Source organism: Mustela nigripes, chromosome 16, assembly GCF_022355385.1.
Source record: "Mustela nigripes isolate SB6536 chromosome 16, MUSNIG.SB6536, whole genome shotgun sequence".
NCBI lineage: Eukaryota > Metazoa > Chordata > Mammalia > Carnivora > Mustelidae > Mustela > Mustela nigripes.
The window spans coordinates 48,414,356-48,441,832 of record NC_081572.1 but is presented as its reverse complement, the minus strand read 5'-3'; the positions used below and the strand labels follow the sequence as shown (position 1 = coordinate 48,441,832).

The following is a 27,477-nucleotide window of genomic DNA, read 5'->3' as shown; positions in this document are numbered from 1 at the left end:
TGTTTCACTTGCAAGTTTTATGCTCCTTCTAATCTTTGCTCGCTTCTTTCCTTAGGTGGGGGAGGATGGCTGGCTGTTTCTGTGGACCAGAGACAGCAGGGAGTGGGTCATTGTTTCATTTAATGCTGTAATAAAGAACTGAGATCTGCTGCATTTGCTTTTCATCTCTTCAAAACCCACTATTTTTTAGTTGTGATGATGGAATTCCACGTTACATGAACTTCAGCAAATCTACTGGGTCATGTAATTGGAGAGGACAAAGAAGGGTCTCACTAGCTTCGGTCATAGCTGGATCCAGGTGCTTAAAAAAAAGTCCCCTCCCTCCTTTTCTACTTCCTTCTCTGGTAAGCCATTAGCTCATGACTCAGATTAAGAAAGCTTCTCTCTCTCCCAGCATCTGCATACTGAATTTGAGGGTGGGGTGGTGATTCTGGTGGACTTGCTTGGTGATTTGCTCTGCTGTTGGACCAATAACGCTGGGCAGAGAAATGGGGCACCACAGGTAGGCAGACCAAGACCCATACTCCCTCTTGCAGCTGGAGGATGGTGGTGTGGCCAGCAGCCCCACAGGATGCACATGGGAGAGAGAGGTAAGGATGTGTGGCAGACACAACTGCCTATATGGGCGACCTGCTCTACTGGTATGAAGTGTGAATAGACTCCAAGCGCTTGGGTTGAGCCTCTGATGTAGACTTTAAAATTGGCCTTTCACCCAGATGTGTTTAAAATAGTGGGTCTGGCATGCTTCTGAAGAGTCAGCCTTCTTTGCATTCCGAAGTTGAGAAGTTTCTAACTATTCTTAAATCAAACCAGGTGAGTGAGAACTAGGTATTCCTAAGTGGGGCCAAACATAGAACATGGTGGTAGGTTTTCCAAGACAGTGCCCACTGAGCCTTATCCCCGACTGCTTTTATATCCTGGTGGAGTCCCCTCCCTATCTACTAGAACTGACCTGGGAACCAACAAGATATTGCAGAAATGAGTCCAAGGCTAGATCATAAAAGGCATTGTGGCTGTGGCCGTGCTTCCCTTGGATCATTCTCTGTAGAAGTCAGCTGTATGGAGCACTCCACATGGCAAGAAACTGAGGACTGCCATCAACAGCCAGTACCAACTAGCCAGACATGCGGGTGAGACACCTTGGAAGTAGGTCCTCCAGCCCCACTCAAGCCTTCAGATGATGTAGCCTTGGCTGACACCCTGGTTGCAGCCTCGCGAGAGACCCCAAGCCAGGACCACCCAGATCAACCCCTCCTGAATTTCTGACCCACAGAAACTGTATGAGATGATAACTATTCTTTGTTGCTTTGAAAGACTAAGTTTTGGGGTGATTTGTTACACAGCAGAGGGTAACTGATACAGCCATGTCAAGATAGCCTCACTTCACAGGGACAGAGTCATTGAGACAGTTTCCTTGTGTCATTTTCTTTTTTGTTTTGTTTTGGTGTGGTTTTTTTTTTTAAGATTTTATTTATTTACTTGACAGACAGAGCTCACAAGTAGGCAGAGAGGCAGGCAGAGAGAGAGAGAGGTGGAAGCAGGTTCCCTGCTGAGCAGAGAGCCCGATGCAGGGCTCAATCCCGGGACCCTGAGACCATGACCTGAGCTGAAAGCAGAGGCTTTAACCCACTGAGCCCCCCAGGCGCCCCTCCTTGTGTCATTTTCAAAACACTTCTCAATGACCCTATTAGTAATTGCTACAAAATCGAAATGTCAGGACTGGAATTGTACTGATATTACAGGGCTTCTCTGTCTCAACACTGTGGGTTTGTGGATTTAAAAAATCAGATTTACACTGGTACTTCCCCCTCCTGTAACTAGATAGGGAAGGAGTCGAGATTTGAATGGAAAGGATGCCTTCAAGATTTGTCGGTTGCCTTCTGCGTTGTAAGAGCATTCATGGCATGTGCCCTGACAATCACAGAGCAATTGCACGATTCCACAAGAGTCCCTGGATTTGGAACCCCAACAGAGTCCTCCCAGTGGGCTTCTGGCTGCAGCATTGCCTGTCCTAGCAGGCAAACTAGAATTCATGGAAGCCTGATGGTGGGCCATTTGAATCAAGACAGTAGAATCAAGGGAGGGTGAATCAAAAGGTAGATCCTGAGCCGGTTCCTCAAATGCCCCACTCCACACTGACAACCTAAGATAACCCCAGACCCCACGCCCAGTCCCTCAGTGTGACTCTCCAAGCCTGGTCACCTGCTCTGCTTTTCCAAATGAGCTTCCCCCACCGTTCTACAAACCCTCAATCGCTTGGGTGCCAACGCCCAGGAGCCTTGCATGGGGCTCATTTCAGATCCCGTCCAGTCCCTTGTGTGCCCATTTCCTTCCCCGATGATCCAGACATGACCATCCGTCATGGGTTCTGCTGGGAAACTTTCCAAAAGACTCCATTTCCCTCTCCCCCATTTCTGAACCCCAGTAATTGAGAGAAGTGCCACACAATTTAGTGTTTCACCAGAGTACAAAGCAGGACTCTACAAGTCAAAGGAACACCAACTCGCACAGCCTCTCGCGACCCCCTGGTTCTGGGCTCAAGACACTCCTTTGGCTCTGGTTTCCTCAGAGTGTCCCCCAGCAGCCCTGTGAGGCAGGGCTGTCCCCTAGGGCCGCATAGGTGATGAGAGGCACTTTCCTCTCATTGGGCTGAGGGCTCCTGGGAACTCATCTGAAAACCAGCAAGTCCACTTGTTCAGCACGCCTTTGGTACTCACCCCCATGTTGGGTCTCATTCTGCCTGTCCAGGGGGTGCTTAGGTGCCTCAAGGTCAGGCTCCATTTCTTATGCTTCTCATAGCAGAGAGTAATGGAAGAGGATCCCTTCTTCTTGTCTCTCCTTGCATACTTTCTGTGACAGGGAGCTTATCACTTCCAGAAGCAATTCCTTTTATGGGATTGGTTTCCTCTCTGTGACTGTCACCCACTGGGCCAGTGTGCCTAATATCAAAGAACCCTAACCACCCATCACCATGTTTCCTCCTCCCTCCCTTCCTTGCCTTTGCCCATAAGTCACCAATGGATGGACTGGATACAGGGGCACTGTCTGGGGGAGATGTTGTGTTCTGTCCTGCTCTCCTGGTGCAGAGCTTCCTCGCCCTGAAGCCGGCACAGCTGCCTTGGGGGGAAATCCTGTCATCTCATTTTCCCTTAGCCTAAAATAGCCACTTCCTTATTGGGAGATGCAGGGTGGTGGGGGAGCGGAGAAAGGGACGTAGTAAGCCATCCAGACATGCCTGGTTTGCACACATTCCTGGAAAGGTCAATGTCGACATCAACCAAACATAGCAGACAAGGCACTTCCGGCTGGCCCTTCACGCAGTGTAAACAGAATGGTGAGGAAAGCCAAAACAGGGGCCCTGGACCACACACACGTAGGTGTCCTGAACGGACATACCCTCTGTGGAGCAGGACCGCCTACCAAAGGAGTTTGTCACTGTTGGCAGATTCCACTTTTGCATTTCACATCAGGTTAAGGTGATGGACAGCTGGTCACTGGCGGGGTCATATTAAGTGAGGCACGTGGCTCTTTTGAGGTAAGTCAGTCAGTCTCCCTCTTCCGGTGGCACCACAGTTTTCCACCCACCAGGAAGGAGAGCTCACGTTGACCACACTGTGGAGCGCTCTCCGCTCGCTTCCTCAGCTAACGAAATGGCATGACTTTCTGGGAGCTTCTTAAAATACCCAGTGATCTCTTCCCAGTCCTCCTGCTGCTCTTGCTGTCCCTGTGCTTGTCCCCAGACTACACCCCCAGCTTCCCGGAGGGAGAAAGGCCAGATGTGCTGTCCCCTGGGTGTCCCTTCTGTGTGGGTGAGGAGGCAGAGGGCGGGGCCACGGGCTTGTCTGAGCGCCCTTACTCACAGGGGAGAAAGGAGAGAGGTTGGAGGAGGGACGGGCTAGAGAGTGCACGTTTTTTCTGAAAGGTCACTGGCTCCGTTGGAATCCCTAACCAAGGCAGGAGACCCCCTCCAGGATTCCGAAGGCCTCTTGGGAACAGCAGAAGGGTGGCTGGGCTCTGTCTGGGCCTGGGCGTGGGTATCACGTGGAAGCTTGTTCTAAACACGTACCATCGAGCACCACCCCAGGACCACTCAATTGCAATCTGCATTTTCAATGCCTTTAAATAACACTTCCCCCTTCCTTTTATTTTAACCTTCCAGAATCAGAGCACTGACCCTGGTCAGTGGAGGCCATCTCTAAGCATGGCCATTCAGAAGCAGATATTTTGCCCAGATCTGGAATCCAGATCTGGAATCCACTCTCGGAGTCAGAACCCTGATCCAATCTAGGTTCTACGTAGGAATGAACTTTGAACAAAGGTGGTATAGCACCCCTGACCCAACCCTGCCAAGATATGTCACAACCCAGACCTATGAAGGCGACCATATTTGGAAACAGGGTCTTTGCAGGTGTAATGAGGGATCTTGGGGCATCACAGATTATCCAAGTGAGCCCCAAATTCAATGGCGGTATCCTTATGAGAGAAGAGGGGAGGCACAGAGAAGCCACGAAGATAAAAGGCAGAGACTAGAGCGGTTCAGCCACGTGCCAGGCATGTCCCGAGCCACCTACAGCTGGAAGAGGCAAGGAAGGACCCTTTCCTGAAGCTTGCAGAGTGGGTGCAGTCCTGCCAACACCTTGGTTTCAGACTTCTGGCCTCCAGAACGGCAAGAGAATAATTTTGTGTCATTGTGAGCCAATGGGTTTATGTCATTGATTATGGCAGCCTTGGGAAACTAATACGGGTGGCATTTTCTGACTGTGGAAAGGAGAAAATGGCCAAAAATGGCTCAAGAATGTAGAAATGACCTGGCCAGTCCCCAGTTACAGCAATCTTAGCTTTGTTCCCAGAATTAGCTTACTTTCCTTCTCATTTCCTTATTTCTTTTTAACGCTCCATGAAACCCAAACATAGTCGAGACGCAGGGCACCTGGCCTTGCGCGGTTGGCTGATCACCCGACCATCAGAATCACCGGAACGGTACCTTCGTGCTCCCAAACACAGAGGTTCTATTTGTAGCTAACTCCGCCCCGTTTGGAAATGATCTGAAACAGTTATGACACAACAAAACAGGGTCATAGTTTAACTACCTAAACCCCACTTAGAAAACAGACTTCATCTAACAAGCCCTTCTGCAAATAATCTCCCAGGGCTGAGTTTGCTAAGTTTCCATGACCACATGTGAAGCAAATTTAAAGCAAGGTATACTGGTACATGATTTGAGTGGAAAGAAAATCTGAAGGTTCTGGGGCTATTAGATAATTTCATCATTTCCCTCTAAAAAGTCTTTTTTTTGTGGCAGGCACCTGGGTGGCTCAGTTGGTTAAGCGGCTGCCTTTGGCTCAGGTTATGATCCCAGAGTTCTGGGATCGAGCCCCGTATCAGGCTCCTTGCTCAGTGGGGAGCCTGCTTCTCTCACTGTCTCTGCCTGCTGCTCTGCCTATGTGTGATCTCTCTCTAATAAATAAATAAATGTCTGATAAATAAAATATTTTTTTAAAAAGTTTTTGGGGGCTCCTGGGTGGCTCGGTTGGTTAAGCTTAAGCATCCAACTTGATTTTGGCTCGGGTCATGATCGAGGCCCATGTGGGGCTCGGTGCTCAGTACAGAGTCTGCCTGTCCCTCTCCCTTCCTCTCTTCCCCTTCCTCCACTCGTGCTCTCTCTCTCTCTCCCTCTTTCAAATCAACAATTGAAATTTTTATAAAAAGAACAAACTTTTGAGAATTCAGGGTCGCCTGCGTGGCTCAGTCAGTGACTCTTGATTTGGGTCCAGGTCATGATCTCAGGGTTTGTGAGATCGAGCCCCATGGCCGGCTCCGTGCTCAGTGGGGAATCTGTTCAAGGTCCCCTTTCCCTCTTCCTCTCCCTCTGCTGCTCCCCCCCACCCCCACTCTCAAGCCCTTTCTCTCTCCTCTCTTAAAAAAAAAAAATGTTTTCGAGATTCAAAGATAAAGATTCAGGACAGTCATTCTCAACTCTGACTCACGCTGGAATCATTGGGGGAGCTTAAAAATAACAATGTTGTGTTTCAGCCTCCCCCCCAGATCCGTTAATCAGAATCTCGGGGGGGCATCTGGGGAATCACCCACCTTGTTGGCTAGAGCTCAGCTTCCGGGGCTCTGCAGAAGTCCCCTGTGCCAGGCCCTGCTCCTAGCCTCTCCGTGCAGCCTGGGGATGGGCCTGGGGATGGGCTGGCCAAGCAGACACGTGACGCTGGCCTTGAGTTGGGGGTTGTGATGCCAAGGAGTGGGACCCCCCTGGTGGCTCCATTCGGCAGCGAATGGCCCGGCCTCCCGGGGCGCTGACCAGCGTTGACAGCGGTGACGGTGCAGACTGAAGATGTGGGCTCAGAGAGGTCCAGGGACTTATCCAGGGTCCCAGAACGAAGGACTAGCAGCCAGGATTTGAACCTGGCCAGCCGGGCCCCAGAAGTTCACACACCCTAAGTACTCAACTCGGTGAATTCACACAAAGTGAACCCCCCCTGAGAACCAGAACCCAAATTAAGAAACAGAACATGGCCAGTGCCCTGGAGGATCCCCAGGACCCCTCTTCCCAAATGCAGTCACCGTGGGAATTCCAGAAACGCACAGGTTATGCTTTCTTCATGTCTGACTTCTTCCACTTGCCATCATGTTGGTGAGAGTCCTTCATGCTCTTGCATGTCGCTGGGGTTTCTTCCTCCTCCTCGCTCTGTGGCATGAGCGGACTGCAACGGGTTTGCCCATCCTACTGGGCGCGGGCCCTTGGTGTCTCTAGTTTGGGACCGTGACAAACAATGCTGCTATATTCCCGTGCCTGTCAGACATCACTCTCCTCTTAGGGATTACCATAAACAATGCTGCTATATTCCCGTGCCTGGCAGACATCACTCTCCTCTTAGGGATTACCATTCCTGCCTGTATTAGCAGAGCTGGTTTATGTTGCTTACGGCAAGCGCCTTGGCTGACGCAGTGTGCAGACGCTGTTATTATTATCCCCTTTTACAGAAGAGGACACTGAGGCTCAGTGAGGTCACATGACTAACAAGAGGCAGAGTCGGGATTTGGACCAGAGCCTGACCTCCAAGCCACAAGTACCGGGATGCGTGTGCATCTCCAGTCCTCTCGGTCTGTTTTCCTGCCAAGCAGCAATTTAATAGTTAATACGCACTCCTCTGATGAAGCTGGCGGAGCATGGAGGGAGTGGGCAGACAGCTGCAGAGTCCCACTGTCCCAGGCACGGTTGTGATATCAGCTGGTGTCCCGGCTTCCTTGGACAAGTGCGTGGGGGAGGACGGGGCTTGCCCTCAGACGAGAGGGCGGCCACCTCCGCTGTGCAGAGCAGCGTTAGAGTGGCCTGGGGAGAGAGGGCATCCCAGCCTCGAGACTCACCCTCTACCTCTCGCGTGGCTCCTAAGTATGGGAATGACATCTCCGTGCCAGGTGCACATGTCTGGAGCCTGTCCCAGTCCTGCTCACCATCTGGCAGCTCTGGGCCAGGGAGCCGTCCCCACCTACTCGCCACTGCAAATAGCAGGACAACATATGGTGGCAGAAGAGAGGGCCCAGAAGGTAGTACTTGCTGCCCAGTGGCCCAAGGGATGAGCCACCCTATGACTCACTGGAGCGGGGGTCACTTCCTTACAGGTGGAGGAGTGTGCCAGAGGCCAGGCCCTCTCAGAGCTCCCTCCTAGGGACAGGGCACAGGCCTTCCAGGGCAGCCCTCTATAAATAGCATTTGAATCAGGTTCACCCCTCCAGGAATTGGGGGTCAGAGACCCAGAGACTCAAAAGCAGGCACAGAGGTGAGAAGTCACCGGTGGCATGTCTGACAAAATGCTAAGACCCTAGGATGTATACAGTCTAGAACTCCCTTGTGTCCCTTCCTGGGGGTGGGGGGAGTGCACAGCACAAGGTGGGGATGCACATAGGGGGTTGCAATTATCAAGTGTGGTGTCTGGCCAGCAGCAGCAGCATCTGAACATATGCTAGAAATGCAAAATTTTGAGTTCCTACTGAATCACAAGCTTTGCAAGTAAGGCACAGCACTGTTTCAATAACCTCCAGGTAATTTTGATGCACGCTCTAATTTGAAGGCCACTGACATGCAACTATATGAAATAGGGAGACTCAGAAGGTTTAAGCCAACTGTCCCAAGTTACACAGTTAGCAAGAGGGACTATGTTTATTAAGATTCCATCAAGCTGTCACAAGTAGGCAGAGAGGCCGGGGGAGAGAAAGGGGGAGGCGGGATCCCTGCTGAATGGGGGGGCCCGATGCGGGGCTTGGTCCCGGAACCCCAGGACCATGAACCGAGCTGAAGGCAGAGGCTTTAACCCACTGAGCCACCCAGGCGCCCCTTTCTTGAGTTTCTTAATGGTTATAGGAAAGAGGGAATTTGTATGGGGAAGGCGCTGATAAATCCATGCATGCATAAAGAATGACCAGACATATAAATTACAATGGAAAAAGAGAGTCAAGGTTTAGAAAAGATTTGGCAATTCTTTTGATGTTTCTATCAGTAGCCCTAGAGATTTATTTTCATTATCAGAAAGTGTTCATGAATGTTCATTGAATTTATGGTCTTATTAAAATTTGCTTCAACATGTAATGGGCCTTTGAATCATGTTTGTTTATTGTACATATTTTATGAGCTTGATTAAAAAACACACACACAAAAATAAAAAAATCAATCACAAAAAAAAAAAAAAAGATTTGATCCAGCTGTGAATAACAGAAATAAAATTCCTAAAGTACCAAGGCTAAGCAAAATAGTTTAATTTTCCTTCATGGTCCAAGATAGCTGCTGGAGCTCCAGCCATAGTATCCACCTTCCAGGCAGCATAAAGTAGGGAAGGGAGGAAGATCATGTCCTGTGCCTTTAAGGATACTTCCTAAAATTTTATACAGGACTTCCGCTGACATCATATTGGCCCCAACTTAGTCAATTGCTTCACCTAGCAGAAAGAGGGGCTGAGAGAATAAAATCACTGTCCTGAGTGACCACACAGGCAAGTGAAATGTGGGGCTCTACTGCTATGGAAAAACGTAGACACTGGGGCAAACTAGGTAGTGTCTACCCCAAAGGACAACTGGGAATCAAACCTAGAGCTGATAGTTTCACCACCTGAAGTTATACTACATTTTTGTTTCTGTGTTGTTTTTGTCTCCCCTTTTTAGAAGTCCCATAAAGACCAAGACTTCTTGAAAGTCTTCCTGCTCCCTGCTGCTCCCCACCCCCTTACGCCTAGAACAGTGTGTGGCATTTAGTGGAGGAGATAAATATTTGTCATCTAATGTAAAGTTTAAATAGATTAAATTAGAAGCCATATGGAAATAAACCCATTAGCAATCTGGCACACAGTGTCCTCAGAATGTGGCTGCTGCCACTTCAGACCGGGCTCAGCTGGCTGGCATCAGGGTTTCTCTCTCACACTTTAATTACCCCTGCCATCCCCTGTCTGCTTGAAGCAAGTGCCACTTCCTGACCCGGGCCCATCCTTGGGCTTTCAAGGTCAGTGGGCTTTCAAGGTCATCGGTGCTGTTTGATAGGGTCTGGAGAGCTCTTTGGCCAGTCACACCCTGGGTGAGCAGTTGGATGGGTAAAGAAAGAAAATTCACATCACCATTCCGTGTCCAACCCTGAAACCCTGAGAACCAAGCCAGTTCCAAGCCCCAGTTGGTGGGATGTGTGTCCCCACCTGGGTCTCCAGCATGCTTCAGCCTCTCCTCTTTCTCCTTCAAGCTTTCTCTTTGTCAGTGCGGGTCCCAGGAACTCTGGCGACCCTGCTTTCCGCACACTGGGCACCTGTCCTCCGGTCCCATGTTCAGTTTTGCGATATCCTGATTTTGCCTAAGTGGGTCAGACCGGATGCAGAGCGGGAGGGCTGTGTGCGCAGGCTGCTTTCCCCTGCTAAGTGGCGCACACTAACGCAGCCTCAAAAATCCAATTTAACATACATCTTGACCTCTGCACCAAAGCAAATGGGCCTTATTCAGATGTGAACAGCCTGGTGCTGAGTTTTGCAGCAGACAATAGCCCCCGTTGTGTTGTTTGGATGTAACTGTCCTAATTACCAAAACCCCTAATTTCATGGAATATTTCAGAGTGAAGCAAATCTTTACAAAGAACTGGCCTCATTTTTTTTTCTTGCAAAGATAGGGAAGGCGAGGAGGGCTCATTTAATTTATTGATAATGCAAACCTTAATTCTTGAATCTCATTTGCCCGACCTACTTGCCTCCTGGAGCTATTGTGAGAAGCCAGTGGAGACGAGGTGTTTGTGGGAACCCTTTGTGAAAGGAAGAGCAACCCGCCAGCACACCGAGTCCCTGTACATTCCATACTGTGCACCTTGCAGCCTTGCCCATGGGGGGCACCCCGAGAACCCACAGAGCTCCCCCTCTTCTCCCCCCGCAACTGCCCCCCAGCTCCCTGGCCCCTGTTGCCTTCTCAACATTCAGGTGGAAACTCCGACTTCACCTCCTTGGGGAAGAGGATCCAATGAATGGGTCCCAGTGCTGACCTCACCATTCTTCTTGGCTTCCACGCCTCGCTGAAAGCGTCCCATGCGTTTGTTTCCTTGTTGTTTCTCTTCCCCACAAGGAGAGTCAGCTCCGGGAGAGGATGGAACCTGTCTGTCCTGTACCTAGTGCATCCTTTGCGTCTAGAACAGTGGCAGAGACAAATATACGCCAGTTGAGTGACTGCTGGGGAGTTTGGTTCTGGAGCGAGGGGGTAGAAATCGATTGGTTAACAAGCTGGTTAGTGTCTCTGCACCTGGGGCAGGTGTTATGGAAGGACCAGGAGCATCCTAGTACCCGGAGGAGAGTTGTGTGTGTCTTTGGTGCTTAGGGACCCTATAGGTTCATGTGAGGAAGACTAACTTGGCAGCAAAATTACTGCCTCCAAGGGGTGGGGGGTGGAGACAGCAGTCCTTCTCCTTGGGGGCGAGGCACAGGGTGGACCGCCCCTGTTCAGCAGCCTCCTCAGTCACCTCCGGGTGCCTACAGCCCTGATCCATCATTCCAGGTCCAACAAGTCCACTCCCACACCGCTCAGGGCGCCTGCATGCCTAGCAACAGCTGTCAGACACAGCCTGGCGCCTGGCTCCTGAGCTCCTTGGCCCTGCCTCCAGCCTCCATCCCCAGCCAGCAGATGCAAGGCCAAGTGCTCAGCCAAGTGCTCGGCAAGGTCTGGCTGGGGTGGGAGCGCTCAGGGCACTCGCTCAGGAGGTGGCACTTGGCCTGTGTCTTCCTGTTAGGAGTTTTAAAGCCCTCTTGCTACTTGTTTCTTTGTGTTTTCTCATCTCCTTGTCATCAATAGAATCCTCATTGCAGCCCTCCAGGAGACTGGCTCCGGGGATGACAGTCTGGCTAATAAAACCTTGAGCATTCTGCCTTCAAGGGATGCCTTGACCCACACATTCAAAGAAAGCTCCGAGCAATACATGGGGAGGATCTGCGAGGTCATGCCCAATGAGGAGCTCATTAAAATGTATTTAGAGTTGAGACCTATTTTTTTTTTTTCAAACCTCCATTATTAGGGGGAAAAATGGATTTGGAGGATGAGGAAGACTTCTTGCACAGAGAAGGTGTCAAGTGCATTTAGTTTTATAATCATTCTGCCTGGAAAGGCTGCTTATACCCAGCAGGACACGATTGTACTCAGTCTGAGGAGGGGCTAAACACGAATCAGGATGCTTTGGGGTAGTTCTTTCCTTTTTTTTTCTTTTAAACTCCATCCAAAAGCAGACACTATGCTCTTCTCATAGAATCACCTTGGCTTAATCCCTGGTCACATCCATCTCTGAGGTTCCTGTGTGAGGAATAGACAAGAAAGGAAAAGAACTTTCTAAAAGACGGCAAATAGTAATCACCCCTTAATGAAATGAGGATGTCAGAGCATGAGGAAGGAGCCTCCTGAGAATCAGGGGTCAGAGACTCACGGGTTTGCCTCAGATTTTCACCCCAAAGATGATCTCCCGATCTCAGCCCTTGGCTACTCCATCAGCTGAACCCATACCCCTTTCCGCAAGGCTCTGCTGGTGGGAACCAGGCCAGGGTATCTGAAGCTAGAAGAACAGTTTCCGGGGGCCTTCCCTTCGCAGTGCCACCGTGATGTATGTGTCCATGAGTGTGGGAGGCTCAGCCTTGCTGTGCCTCTCTTCCGCCTTCAGGGACACGCAGTCATCAACATGGCCAGAAATAAAAAGTGAAGACAGAGCAGTGCTATTCCCATCCCTCTCCCACAACTGGGCTGGCCGAGGGCGGTGCTCCACCAACGTTAGCCATCATGGTGGGTCGTTGCCGCACAGGTAATAAAACCATCCCCAGATTTGCAGCATCACCATGAAATCACGGGGATAAACTTAGAGACTAGTACCGGTGTTAGCATGCAAGTGATTCCAGGGTTTGTTGGTGAGGAGCGAAGAACGAGAAGTTCTGCCATGTGATGGCCAACTTGTAAAATCCGCTAACTCCAAGACAGACAGGGTTCAGGCCTTCTGGGACTCAACCTACTGATAAAGCAGGTGCACGTAGGGAGGCAGAGTTTTCTCCATGAAGGTACAGGGAATATCTATTCTTTCTTCTAGAGAGACAGAAGGGTTCATGGGTCACGGTGTCCTAAATCCCTAGCCCAGGAGTGTACGTGGATATGCCAGATTATACAAAGCAACGCAGTTCATCCTCTGCAGGACTGCACATCATTGTAGAAGTCAGGCCTGGGTTGCTTGTTCTATGGTCTAAGTGAGCCACAAAAGCTAAACTCGGGCTGAAGAGGGGACCCCAGTGCCCTGCTGACATGGGGTCTGGCTGCTAATACCTCTGGGTTGGTTCTATGGAGAATAAAATGTTCTGTAGAAGACCACCAGGAATGGGCCTTAGAGAGTGATTAATCAACCCCCTCCCTCCAGCCAACAGGCCGACAGGTATTACTAGTAATCATCACCATCACTGTGGCATGAGTGCCTGAGAAGACCCTGTTTGGGTTATAATGTAAGTGCCTGACACTAAGCTTTTGATGGCTGAGGCATCTCTTTCATATACACCCACATCAGAGCAACACATTGCCAGCTGTGTGGCGTGGTCACCAGCTACACAATGAGATAAAGAGCCAGGCTGCCCTACCCAGGAAGTTCCTCTTTTAGAAAGCCCTGGGTGACCTAGATCACCAACCACTTAAGTCATTCTGTTTTTCCCTTCTGGCAGCCTAATCCCTGCTCCCTTATTTTAAATCTGTCAATAAACAGTTATCTGAAAAATCCTAGGTTTCCCACCCTCGACCCCCTAAAAAAGCAGAGCTCTAGGTCTGCTCTCAGTCCTCTCTCTCTCTCTCTCTGACCTTGCTGTGTGGGCCTGGGTGTGGAGCGTACCTTCCAGGACTTGTGAGAAATAAACCTTGTGTTTCCAAGTTCCCCAGATTATTATTGTTGAGGTGTGTCTTGCAATCATAAGAACCACAGGGCTACAATCATCAGAACCACCCACAATGTTGGCTATGGTGAGGAAAATATCTCATCACAAGTAATACAGGCCCAGGTGAACACCCCAGACTGTCCTAACTGGTAGCACCACCACTGATAGGCTGAGACCAACACAGAACAACCACTATTACTGTCATCATTATCAATCACCATCACCCTCATCAACACTAACACCATCACCACCATCATCAAAAACAGCATCTTCACCACCATCATCGCTAACACCATTATCACCATCACCACCATCATCACAGCCATCATCACCATCATCATTACCATCACCATCACCACTAACTCCATCATCACCATCATGATCACCATCATGATCATTACCACCACCACCATCACCATCAATGTCACCATCACCACTACCATCACCATTACTAACTCCATCATCACTAACTCCATCATCACATCATCATCACTTATCACTAACACTATCACCACCATCATTGCTACCATCACCATCATCACTAACTCCACCATCACCAACCCCATCATCACATCATCACCACTTATCACTAATACCACCACCACCATCATCATCACCATCACCACTAACACCATTATCACCATGATGATCATCAACACCATCATCACCATCAATGTCATTATCATCATCTCCACGATCATCACCAACATCCCCATCCCCAAAGGCCATCACTACCCTCATCATCCTCTTCATCACCATCACCACTGCTAACGCTTACTGAGCACTTGCTGTGCACCAGACACAGGGCTAAGCACTTTCCATGGCTTAATCCAGCTAATCTTCACAAGCCTAGACATGTTTATTATTATTCCAGATTTACTCATGAGGAAATGGAGGTTACATACATTCCAAGGGCGCATAGCTAGCAAGTGGTGCAGCTGGAATTTGAACACAGTTTGTCCAGCTTCAGGAACTGTGACCACTTGGCCAAGACCTTGCAGTAGAGGCAGCTGAAGGGTTGAAGGAAATATGTCTTGACTGAGTTTTCAGAATGAGTTTCTGAAAACTGCTGCCCTGCACTTGGTCTCACGTAGCATGGCTTCAAGAAGTCAGGGCAGGGAGGGAGGGAGGCTGCCATCTGGCAGCTGCTGGGTCGGGATGAAAGACTTTGGTAAATCAGACAGGAGCAGACTTTTTCATTCAGTTTGGTCCAGTTCTGCAACGGCTCCATGCACATGGCTTCTGTTCTGTCAAAGAGCAGCTTGCTTACGCCCCAGAAACATGATGGAAAAACAACCTGAGCTGGGCCACCACGGAAGGTCAGTCATGGATGCTTACCCCTCAGTAATCCTCAGACTCAGACTGTTAAATCCAGTTTTCTCAATTCTCCTTTCTGCAGCCAAAACCCAGGATGCTGTATTGTACCTTTTGTCCTGCAAACACAGCACCCCCCTGACAGCCTTCTTCATGAAAAAGACCATAGGACAACACTAAAGAGCTTTGGAAAATAAAGACTACCTTTAATCCCACACTGAATGATTACTTTGGGGTTTAAATATTTATTACCTTCCAGCTTACTGTCCCTTCTGAAGCCTCAGAGACTCCCAACCATAGGATCTTAGGGCCAGAAATTTAACCTAGCTCTCTCCATTTACTGAGGAAGGGAGTGATGTTCCTGGAGTTTTGTGATGGGATTTTACACAAGGGAATAGGTGTGATTCCCTGATGGGCCGTCTAGCCACTGCTCACACTCTCTAGGCACTCCCCAGTCTCAGGGAGAATGTGTTGCCCGGGCAAAGCATTCTTTCTTTACCCACTCACCAACAGATAGAGTTTTGGTCATTTTAGTCTTAAAGTCTGTCAGTTGGACTGAAGTCAAACTTAACAACAAATGACATTTATTAGGAAAATCATGAACAAGGAAATCACTAGAATTGGAAATGTCTTTCACTGAGAGTTGTTACCCAAAACCTACAGCAAATATCATATTTAACAGCAAAACACTTGCTATGTTCCCAATGAGTCAAGAATAGGGCAAGAGCTAAGGAATTACCTACCATTGTGCAGGGGGTCCCAGCCAACCCCACAACAAGAAAAGGAAGTAAGCATTAAAAAGATTATAAAACAAGGGGTGCCTGGGTGGCTCAGTGGGTTAAAGCCTCTGCCTTTGGCTCGGGTCATGATCCCGGGGTCCTGGGATCAAGCCCTGCATCAGTCTCTCTGCTTAGCGGGGAGCCTGCTTCCCTCTCTCTCTCTCCGCCTGCCTCTCTGCCTACCAAATAAATAAATAAAATCTTAAAGAAAAAAAAAAAAAACATTAGAAAACAAGAGTCCAAACCATCATCAGTTTTCGGTAGTAGGGTTGACTATCTAGAAAATTCAAATGAATCAACTAAAGATTCATAGAAAATCAGACTTAAAAGGAAACGTTTACAAAGACTACTGACAATAACCAATTTTAAAAGGGGAAGGGGAAAGATCAGTGATTAAGTGGACGGCACAGACGTCTGAGTACTTGGTTCTTATTGGTGGGTGTGACTGTCTTAGAGACTAAGCCTTGCAGGGCTGCAGAAGTGGTGAACATTCGAGCATTTGCTGAATGAATGAGCTGGTACTGGGCCTCCTTCCCTCCCAGTCCCTATGATGTTTGAGATCTGGCTATCACCTGTGTTACCTCCTTTAGCAGCTACCCCTGGCCTCTCTCCCCTCCTGTTCCTGCTCCCTCCAGACAAGGAAACCCAGAGAGCTCCTCCGTCCTTGGAAGGGCTGAAAGGGAATGCTAAGATCCACCAGATGCACTCAGGGTCACCATAGCACAAACAGGCTATTGTGCTGGTGAGTGCCTCCTGACCTAAAAAACTTGAAATACCTTGGGGCAAAATCAATGTTGCCAGCGGGAAAAACCTCAGAGGGCTGTCTGGACTGGGAGGAACAAAGCTGAGGAACTTGACCCAGGACTTGTCCTCAGAAAGTGACTATAAAGAACCAGAAGGGAATGAGGCTTTAAAGTCTTCCATAACCTACAAGGGCTCCCCTTCAATTTCACTTTCAGAAAACCCTGCAAAGAATTAGGGAAGGACCTCCTAGGAAGAAGGGATTTCTAAGACACCTGTTTCAGCTACTATTGCCGGAAACAAACCACCACCAAGTTTCATGGCACGGAATAATCCTTTTGTTGTGCTCGTGGATTCTGTGGGTCAGGTGCTGAATTAGGGTATGTACAGAGGATTGGCTCATTTCTGCTCCATCCTGTTGGGGACTCAGCTGGGGAGCCCGGATGTCAGGACTGACTTCCTGTTGCCTTGACTCACAGTCTGGTGGTTGACACTGGTCAGTGGCTGGTACCTCAGCAGGAGCCTACATTTGGAGGCCAGCACTACTCTGGGCTTCTTCACAACAGGACTGCAGGATTTTGAGAGTTAGGGTCCCTAGAGAATGAGGCAGAAGCTGTATCACTTTTTAAAATCGTGGCGGGGGGGGGATGCCCCACATAACATAAAATTGCCTATTGTCGCCATTTTTAAATATACCATTCACTGGTATTCAGGATCTTTACATCCATGTGGAATAGATCTCCAGAAGTTCTGTATCTCACAAATCTGAAACTCTCTGCCCATTGAATAACAGCTTCCCTGTCCCCCTCCCTGCAGCCCCCGGTGACCGCCATTCTATTTTCTGTTGCTGTGAATTTGACTTCTCTGGATACTACTGCATATAAGTGGAATCATATAGTATTGCCTTCAAGTTCATATGTGTTGTAGCATGTGACAGGGTTTATTTCTTTCTTTCTTTTTTTTTTTTTTTTGCACAGAGAGAGATCATAAGTAGGCAGAGAGGCTGAGAGAGAGAGAGAGAGAAGCAGGCTCCCCACTGAGCAGAGAGCCCAATTCGGGGCTCGATCCCAGGACCCCGAGATCATGACCTGAACTGAAGGCAGAGGCTTTAACCCACTGAGCCACCGAGGCACCCCTATTTCTTCTTTTTTTTAAATTAAGATTTGGGGGGGAGTGATTTTAGGCTCGCAGCAAAGTTAAGTGGAAGGTACAGAGATTTCCCAAATACCCCCACTCTCTCACACGTGCACAGCCCCCCCAACAATTAACATCCTCCAGGAGAGTGCTACACTTGTTACAGTTGACCCCTGCACTGACACACCATGATCTCCCCGAATACAGAGTTGATATTACAACTCACTCTTGGTGTTGTATATTTTTTGTGTTTGGACAAATGTATAGCAACATGTAGCTATCATTACGGTATCATACAGAGTATTTCCACTGCCCTGAAGATTTCCATGCTCCGCTGACACATCCCTCCTCCTCTCCCCTCCCACTCCCGGCAAACACTGGTCTTATTACTGTCTCCTTAGTGAATGTCCCATAGCTGGAATCATACACTATGTAGTGTGTTTTCAGATTGGTTTCTTTCACTTGGTAACATTCATTTGAAGTTCCTCCATGTGATTTCTTCCCTCTTTAAGGCTGAATAATATTCCATTGTTTGCATAGTTTTGTTTAAGTACTCATCCATGAATGGACCTTTGGGCTGCTTCTGTCTCTTGACTATTTTGAATAATGCAGCTATAATAATGATGATAATAATAATAAACAGAGGTGGACAAATATTTCTTCAAGACTCTGTTTTCAATTATTTTGGATATATACCCGTAAGTGGAATTGCTGCATCATATGGTAGTTCAATTTCTAATTTTTTTTTTCCAAGTAGGCTCGCATGGTACTGTTTTCCATAACTTTAACCCAGCTGCTTTAACCCTTTGGCTGCCCAATTTTACAATCCCACCCACAGCACACAGGGGTTCTAATTTCTCTACATCCTTGCCAACTCTTACTTTCAAGTTTTTTTAAAGACTTTATTTATTCATTTTTTAAAGATTTTATTCATCTATTTGACAGAGAGAGGGAAATCACAAGTAGGCAGAGCAGCAGGCAGAGACAGAGAGAATGGAAAGCAGGCTCCCCACTGAGCAGAGAGCCCAATGTGGGGTTCGATCCCAGGACCCCGAGATCATGACCTGAGCCAAAGGCAGAGGCTTAACCTAATGAGCCACTCAGGCACCACTAAAGACTTTATTTTTTCATTTGAGAGAGACCACAAGTGGCAGGGTAGGGGGAGTGGACAGAGGCAGAGCGAGAAGCAGGCTCCCCACTGAGCAGGGAGCCCAACATGGGGCTTGATCCTGGGACCCCAAGATAATCACCTGAGCCAAAGGCAGATGCTTAACCAACTGAGCCACCCACACGCCCTCCAAGTTTTTAAAAAAGCAATACCCGTCCTAGTGGGTGTTTTATTTTGCATTCCTCTGATGACTGGCGATGCTGAATATTATCTCATATGCTTGTTGGCTGTTTGCATATCGTCTTTGGAGAAATGTGTATTTGAGCCCTTTGTCTATTTGTTAATCGACTTATTTGTTGTTGATTTATACAAACTCTTTATGTATTCTAGATATTAAACCCAAATCTGACATAGATATGCAACTATTTTTTCCTTTTTTATGGATGTTTCATTCTGTTGATTGTGTCCTTTGCACAAATGCGCAAAAATCAATGCACAAAAATATAAGTTTGGCATAGTCCTATTTGTCTTTTTGTGTTTGCTGCCTGTGCATCTGGTGTCCTATTCAAGAAGTCATGCTAAATCCAAGGTCAGGAAGTTTTCCTATATGTTTTCTTCCAAATTCCTTCCATAGTCGTAGGTCTTATGTGTAGGTCTTTGCTCCTTTTGGAGGTATTTTTTGTAGATGCTGTAAGAAGAGGGTTCAACTTCATACTTTGCATGTGAATATCCAATTTTCCTAATACCAAATGCTGAAGAGACCCTCTTTTTCCATTTTAATGGTCTTGTCACCCTATCCAAGACCACGTGACAACATACATGAGGGCTGTCTCACATTTACAACAGTCTGAGAGGCTACACAGTGTCATGTAAGCCAGAACCCTGAGCCCACCCAGGCTTACGGGAGGGAGCACAGATCTCACCTCTTGATGGGAGGAGGGTCAAAGTCACGATAACAACTTTGGGACAAGAGATTGTGGCAACTATGTTCGGAAATCACCAACTATAGTAACACCTTTCTCTTCGTACCCAATTTATCTTGTAAAAGGTTGTGGAAGGCAACGCAAAATATATACCCCCAAAACGGCTAGCATGAGAAACACAGGCCATGTCGAGTGCTGGCGAGGATGTGGAGTAGTTGGAACTCTCATACACGGCTGACATGTTAAGTTGGAATAGCCCAACTGGGAAGTTGTTTGGCTGTATCTACAAATACTGAGCACGTGCAAACTGGGGGCCCCGGGGACCACATTCCCAGGCCTACAAATGGGCACCCAAAGCCATCTGTAAGAAGGTTCACAGTAGCATTCCCTATCCCCAAACCATAAAACTTCCTAAACGTCCATCCCAGTAGAATGACTAGATATTCACGTAATAGGTTACTTTATATCAATGAAACTTGTCCCACTTGTCCCAGTAGGGGGTACTTCTCACAAACAAAATGTAGCCAAAGAAGCTAGAAAAAAGTGCCTGCTGTAGGAGTCCGTTTATTTAAAGTTCAGAAGCAGACAAAACTGATCTAGAATGGTTTCAGAGGTCAGGAGGATGGAGACAAGAGTGATTGGATGGAGACATGAGAGGCTTCTCAGATGTTTGCCAAGTTCTGCTTCTTGATCAAGGTGTCAGGTACATGGCTGTGCTTGCCAAGTGAAAACTGATGGAGCTGTACACCTCAGGTCTTATCACCTTTCCGTGTATATGATACTTGAAGAGGGGGAAAAATAAAAATTTTTGTGGGAGAGCATGGCTGTCTACGAAGAGACAGTGTCATGTGTGAAGATGAAAACACATCATGTGTGAAGATGAAAACACATCATGTGTGAAGATGAAAACACATAATTTGTTCAGTGAAAGTTACTCAGGCGCCCCACCCACCCTGTGTGCAAACCTGCACTCAGACCACAGTACGGAAGAGAGTGTAGAGGCTGGACAGAAATCATTGTCAGGGAGAGAAAGGGAGGAATCATGAGATAAGTACACATGGGCCATTACGGGTTCATAGAAGCTTGCCGCGAACTCTAAAATAATACAAATATATTATTAAGATGATTTCCAAGCGAGTCTTTCCAACTTAGACTCACCAAGTTCAAAGATTTACTCTAAACATTCTATGTTCTCTTACCGCATGGAACAACCAAAGAGAAATTTACGTAAATTGCTTTGGAATTAGAAATAACTTTTCCTTCTGTGCGGTCTCCTGGCATAAATTAGCTCAAGGAATTTCCTGTCCTCTCATTTAAATCACATCTGTTTGGGGTTCTATTAAGTTATTTTATCTCGATTTCAGTTAGCATGAGTGTTTACTAATGAAATCCTTTCTACATATGAACTCACTGCTTTAATGTTTTTGATAATTGAAAAAAAAACACTTGCTGCTTTAAAGTTGCCCCCCAATCCCTCACAGCCATTATCCTTCCTTTTTAAGAAATGTCTAAAGATTTTATTTATTTGAGAGAGAGTAAAATAGAGCTAGAGCACAAGCAGGGGATGGAGGGGCAGGAGAGAGGGAGAAGCAGACTCCCTGCTGAGCAGGGAGCCCAACTTGGGGCTCCACCCAAGTCTCCCAGGATCATAACCTGAGCCGAAGGCAGAGACTTAACCAGCTGAGCCCCCCAGGCGCTCCTCTTTCTTCTTGTTTTAATTATTCATTTATTTTTTAATTATACAAGTCAAGTAACCCCTGTGCAGCTTCTCTCAACCTTGTCCTTGGAGAACCCCACTCAAGAGGCCTCCATCATATATCCTGCCATTGCCATTCCAGCCTTGTCACTGACTGTAGAATGACATTCTCCTTGCCTGACAGGGAAGGGCTGCCTCCTGGTCTCTGTGATCCCCATCGATACTGGGAAGCCCAAGTTCACAGCAGCAGCTTACCACATCAGCCCCAGCTTATAGAGGACAGCTGCCACGAGCTTCTCAAAAATGCAGGTGCCTGGGCACCTGGAGGGCCGGCTCAGTCCGTTAAGCGTCTGCTCAGCAGGGAGTCTGCTTCTCCTTCTCCCTCTGCCTGCGGATCTGCCTGTCTGTGCTTGCTCTCTCTCTCTCTCTCTCTCTCTCTCTCTTTTTCTCCCTGTCAAATAAATAAACAAATAAAATCTTTGAAAAATCACCCTTTTGATTTGCAGGTGGTGTCCCTTGGGTCCTCCTGAGGACCATAGCAGGGGATGGGAGCCCTGGTCTCACCGAATATATCCATATTCATAAACCCATGACCCTGACCTTCAAAGGCCCTTCCTCAATCCTGGACCAAAGTGGCTCTGGCATCTGGCCTTTATTTCCTGTAGAATATGACTGAGGATATCCAGGCAGAGTAGAAGGGGCCCCAAAGGACTTTCTCATAACAGGGATCCCCAGTCACAGATATGTATCTCTGTGTTGCTCAACCTCTCCTCTCCAGCTGCCCCAACCCCACCTCTGTTCCCCAAGTCCCTGCTGGTCATGCTGCTCAGTCCCCGATCCCATCAGTGTGGGGGCTCTTTCCTCCCAGACCAGTGTCTGCATCCCCTCACACCGCACTGGCACCTAGCCCCAGTTGTGAGCAGGGACCCAATAAAGAGTGGCAGGACTGAGTGTCGAGGAGGATGTGTCTGTCTTGTGAGACACCTGCCTCAGGCACTCTGCACAGGGCCTCCGGACTGTGGGAAGCTGGCTGTTCCCTTCCAAAAAGACAGAGAGGCTGCTGCCATGAGAGGGTTCAGAGAGATATGGGAGATTTCCAAGATTCCCAGGCTTGCCCGAGACATCTCCTTCCCAGGATTCAGAGGTGCGCCTGTTCCCACCAGAACCCTGCTCCCCTCCCCCCCACCCTGCCGCAGGAGGCCCCTCTGAGGGGCATTGACATTCTGTCTCCTCTGCAGCTTCTGTCACTGTGCCATCAAGCCCTGGTCCCGACTGTGGGAAACCTCCTCATGCCCTGCCCTGGATGCTCACGGCTTCCGGATGGCACAGCTTCCTTGATGAGCGGCTGACCTGGGCCTGCCATGCTTCTTGAGGGTCTCCAAAGCAGGTAACAGCATCCATTCATGGTGATAATCATGGCCATTATTACTGCCTCCAGACCATTCCAGCACCGCGGCTGCGGCTTCCTCAAGTCTTTTCCTGGACTCTGCTCCTACCAGCCACAGGTGGGGTCTTCAGGACTGTTCTGTCACTGCCTGTGTCACAGCTGTCATCGCTCCGTGGACAGTCAGTCATGGGGGCCCATCCTGAGGACTCACTTCCCACAGCCATGCTTGGGGTCCTCATTCTTAGCCTAGGTTCCCCAAAAAGGAGAGCCTGAGGACTCATTTGGGCATGTAAGCCCAGGAAGAAGGGGTGAGGGATGGGGAGGGGGAGGACCAGGAAGGAGACAGGGGAGGGAGGCACAGCAGGATCCAAGGACGTGTGATGAAGTTGGCCATCCTACCGGGGACTAGTGGCTCTTATGGCCTGCACTTCGAGACTCTTCCTCTAAGACAAGTGGGTGGCCAGATGCATCCTCACTGATGTTAACTGCTTTGCACCTTCGGTTGCACGCGTGAGTGCCTGATGGACGCCAGCACGCCGTGCACCGAGAGATTGGCGAGACCCCAGTGGCTGGCACAATGCTGTACAGGCCCAAGGGGAGGACTAGACAGATGGGGCGAGCTGGCAACAGCTGGGCACTGCAGTGGGTGAGGCTGAGAGGAGAAGGGGCGTGCCCATGTGGAGCCTGACACAGACACGTGGACGTTGCCCTTCCTCCGAAGCTGCTTCCCATCTGGCAGCCAGGATGAGATGTGCAACTTCAGAGGGCTCTGATGGGCTGGTGCAGGGGACATCAGCTCCCATGTCCTCAGGGTCCTGGAAGGCAGAAGCAGGCCAAGCGAACACCACAGTGCATGCACTGGGGGCCTGAGATGTGGGCAGCCCTCGCCCCTCTAGACAAGGCTCCACTTCCCCTCCCAGTCTGCTGTGGCCACGTGCAATGTGGGGCTCGCGGTGACACCTTGGGATTTTTCAAGAGAAGCTGCAAATATGGAATTTTTTCCGTAAAACCTATTGGTTTTTAAATGGTGATTTTTTTTTTAAAATTGTGGGAGCCAAATAGAATGGGTCTTCGGCAGAGCACAAACGCTGTGTGAGAGCGTGGGCTTTGCCCTATTTACTGCTGCGTCCTTGCATGTAGGGGCGCTCAGGAGCTGTCTGTCAAACTCACCGAGTGGATACACCAGTGAGCGTCCTTTGTCTGGGCTCAGCCTCCCAGCCCTCCCCCTCGCCCCCTCCCTCTCCTTCCCTCTCTGCTTCTCTCCCTCCCTCTCTCCCTCTCTCCCTCCTCCTTTCTTCTCTCCCTCTTGCTCTGCTGGACCTCATTTTCACATTTCAAAACGTGGAGTTTTATCTGGTAACCCTGGTAACTGACCTCTTGGAAGCCTATTTGGGAATTCTAATAGCTTGTTTTTTAATTCCAGGAAAACAAAACAAAACAAAACATAAATCCTGCCCTTGACTGTAATTTCTAATCTCCCCCTTGTCGTCTGTGGGTGTGTGTTTAGATCACAAGCTCACCTGGTAGAAGCTGTGTTTACAGTTCGGTATTGTGAGGCGGATGGAGTTGTGACGAAGATGCCCTTCAAAGTCCCCCTCCCCACAAGAAAAACTTGTGTTTTGCTGCTTGCGTGGGGGCACTTGCCCATGGCAGTGAAGCAAACGGACAGGTATTGTAACCAGGCAGAGGGAGGGGCCACATCCCTTTCCAATGTCTTTTCAAGGTAAGACTCCACTGCCTACTGTTTGAACTTGGATGAAGCCATGGTAGAGGAAGGGGTGAAAGCAAGGTCTGGCCAGGTCCATACTCGATGGAAACACCAGTGTCAGAAGGAGGCCATGAGACCAGGCCAAAGCATGGTACATGCTCAGAGCCTGCTCAAGGTCTGTAAGGCAGCCACGTCTCTGAGAGAGAACTGTGTGCGACACATCGGTTTGCATGCACGCATGTGTATATAAACATACTTAATTTTGAAGATCTAATATGTTTTCCCTTTGGCAGAAAGAGACAGTAAGGAACCAATAATAAACGATTTCCTTTCTTAAAACTTTTAAGAGACTAAAATGAGATTTCAGGACAACTCAAAAAATAGGACTCTCAGGGGAACTAGAAATGGATTCATTTCAATAAAAATGGTACCCAAGGTGACCAGCATCGCTATGATTCCCAAAAACCCTGCAAGTCTGCTCCAGGTGCCTGGTCTCACAAACAATTCTGAGTAGTATTGGCTTTTTGTAGGAATTTGTTGGTTTTTTCTCTTTGGTTTAGTTTTTTTCTTTTTTTTTTTTTTCCCATGAATCCTTTTATTGAAAACCATGTTGTAAATAAATATTAGCTGACAGGGGAAGCCATTCATGGCAAATTATTAAGAGGAAAAAACCGATTATAAAACAATATGATCCCAAATTTATATTAAAAGCACACATATACATCTATGCTGTAGGAAAAGAGAGTCAACAAGATATTCATTGTCGATATCCTTAGGTGTTTGAAGAAATTTTTGCTTTCTTTTGTGTACTTTTGCACTTTCAAAAGTTCCTCCGCTGAATATACTTTTTGTTAATAGATTTTAAAATAATAGATATTTTTATAAGTTAAAAAACTACCTAAGGAAATTATCAGTAAGGATGAATTTAGAGGCTAGTAACAGAATGGCCTCTTTTTCACACCTAAGAAGCCTGGACGTTGGCCTTTGCAACTCCACAATGATGCTGTCAGAGACTCAAACTCTTTCTTTATATGCTTTCTGCCACTCTCGCATGTTGTGGCCTCATGATCTCAAAACGGCTACACATCGCCAGGCATTTCATCCACATTCCATCCAGAAAGGAGGAAGAAACTAGTAGCCTCGGTCACGTTTCTTTTTCCCTTTTTCATACAAGAATGCAGGTTTTTCTGGAAACCCCACTCAGCAGATTTCTGTTGATAAACTTATGATCAAAACAACGTCACATGACCACCTCCAGACCAGTCACCGTCCAAGGGGAATGAGATGACCATTCCCCTAGACTAGTTCAGTTCCATCATGCTTTATCTCCCAGAGCTGGAGTAGAGGCCCTGTAGAGCACATGTAGGCAATGGATAATATTTGACCAAAAAGAGAAAAAAATGTTTTTTGCAAGAAATGTTCACCTTGCACTGTAGATTATTTTTAAATCTCTCTTCTCCACCTGCTCATGCCCCCATCCCTACCCCGGGCCCCCTGCCCACTGTCAGATCTCCCGGAGCTGCAAGCCTGGTCTCATTCATGAACACTGCACGCAGCAGGTTCTTTGGGAATCATAGTTGGGTGCATGAAGGACGGGCAGATGTGTTAGCAGCTGGTTGAAATGCCAAATACAGTTTCAGACAAATGGCGAGTTTTGAAAAGGGAGAGAGCCCTCGTGTGCCCAGCATCCAGCAAGGATTTGGGGGAGGGAAGGAGCGCCATCCTGAAGGATGTGCTTTTCTCTCTGGTTTTACTAGTTTTTCCGAGATTTCTCCACCACTATGAGATAACTTCCTTCACTTATAAGCTTTCTCCTTCGATTTGATTTGCTTTTTAGAAGTTTAGCTGTCGGGTGGGAGGAGGGCAGGCTGAACCCATGGGATTTCAACTTCAGCTTTTGGAAAACTTCCTTTTGTCATCTGTGTGCTTTTAGCTTCTTAAAATGAGCTGTGCCAATCCCCAGATCTGCTTCAGCTGTATCCTGCCATCTGGTGTGGCCTCCCATTTCCTTAGCAAACAATCTGCAGTTGTCTTCCTGTCTATCTTCCCACAAAGGCCATTTTAAAAGTGCTTTCTGGGTGCATTTGTCTTCCCCAGCCCTGGAACAGGAGGCCGAGCTCCTTGGCAGGACCCACACCATTCAGACCAGGCTCGGTGGCACCCGCCCGGCAGAAGAGCTGACAGGATATAAGCAAGCATCTCTTTCCAGAAATGCATTTTCTTGGCTAAGGCCAGAGGGCCTTGACGCTTGTGCAATATTGCTTCTCCCATGTGATTCAAAGCTTCCCAAGGCCCACACCGCTTCATACAGCCCTCACCTCCTCGGAGCCCCTGGCCTGGTTCCGGGCAGGCATCCTTCAATGTCGGCAAACACCTAACCTTCCTCATCAGAGCAGCGTTAGAGCCACGGCGATGCCGTGAGCCTGCGGGTCATCAAAACAATGGCTGAAATACAAAGGCGTGGAGGGAAAAAAGACATGCAACATGACTTCCACCAGCTCTGATTTCCAATTTTCTTTTCCTGTACTCCTGGCTGATTCAGAGCCACATGTGGACAACTCTAGAGATACGGAAACTCAGATGTGAGAGGCAAGAACAGGGAGCTACCTGAAGAAATGGGGAGGAATCATACTTTGACTCAGTTTCCTGGAGCCCTCTGAGCTCCAGGCACAGTGCCTGGCACCAGCCAAGGGTGTTCTCTCAACCCTGGATGCCCAGGTGGGGAGAGGTTACCATGGAGACGCCCAAGTACAAGGTGAGTGAATTACTCGCCTGCGGTCCCAGAGCTAGAACTTGGCAGAGGTGGGTTTTGGCCTCTTCTCCAGATCTGTCCTTGCGGGCAGCCTGACACTATTAGATGAGGGGCTGCCCGGTTACTAAGGATGGCTTCTTGGCTCCTGGCTTCCTCTCACTGCTCCATAAATTCATTTTGTACCTTTATGCCTTCTGCACTGAATGACACTACAAGAAAACCGAGCTTTGAGTCAGGAAACGAGCATGGCTCCAGCACGCAGTCCTGGGGCTGACCTGGAGGATGCTCCTGCCTCCTGGGAGCACTCAGACCCCTGCTGGCTTTTGCACAGGCTTGGTGGCCAAGCTTTCCTAAGCCAGCAGTGAACTTCACCTACAGGAGGCTCCTTGGCTCCCCAGCTGGGGCTGGCTCTTCCCACACTTGCCTGTTTCCCTGCTGTTGCTGCAATCCCTAGTCAAGCGGTTACATAAGCAGTCCCCCTTGCCAACTGTCACCAAGGCCACCTGGAAAATCAAGACTTACGCAAACCAGCAAT

General features: G+C 48.5%; 1 long non-coding RNA gene across 1 annotated transcript; it reads left to right on the top strand.

The window, feature by feature from the left end:
- The first annotated feature begins 439 nt into the window (after positions 1-439).
- LOC132003564 (uncharacterized) lies at positions 440-24,148 on the top strand. The gene is made up of 3 exons (XR_009400243.1): positions 440-590; positions 22,334-22,482; positions 23,990-24,148. It is a non-coding gene; the product is annotated as an uncharacterized LOC132003564 (long non-coding RNA).
- Positions 24,149-27,477: the final 3,329 nt, after the last annotated feature.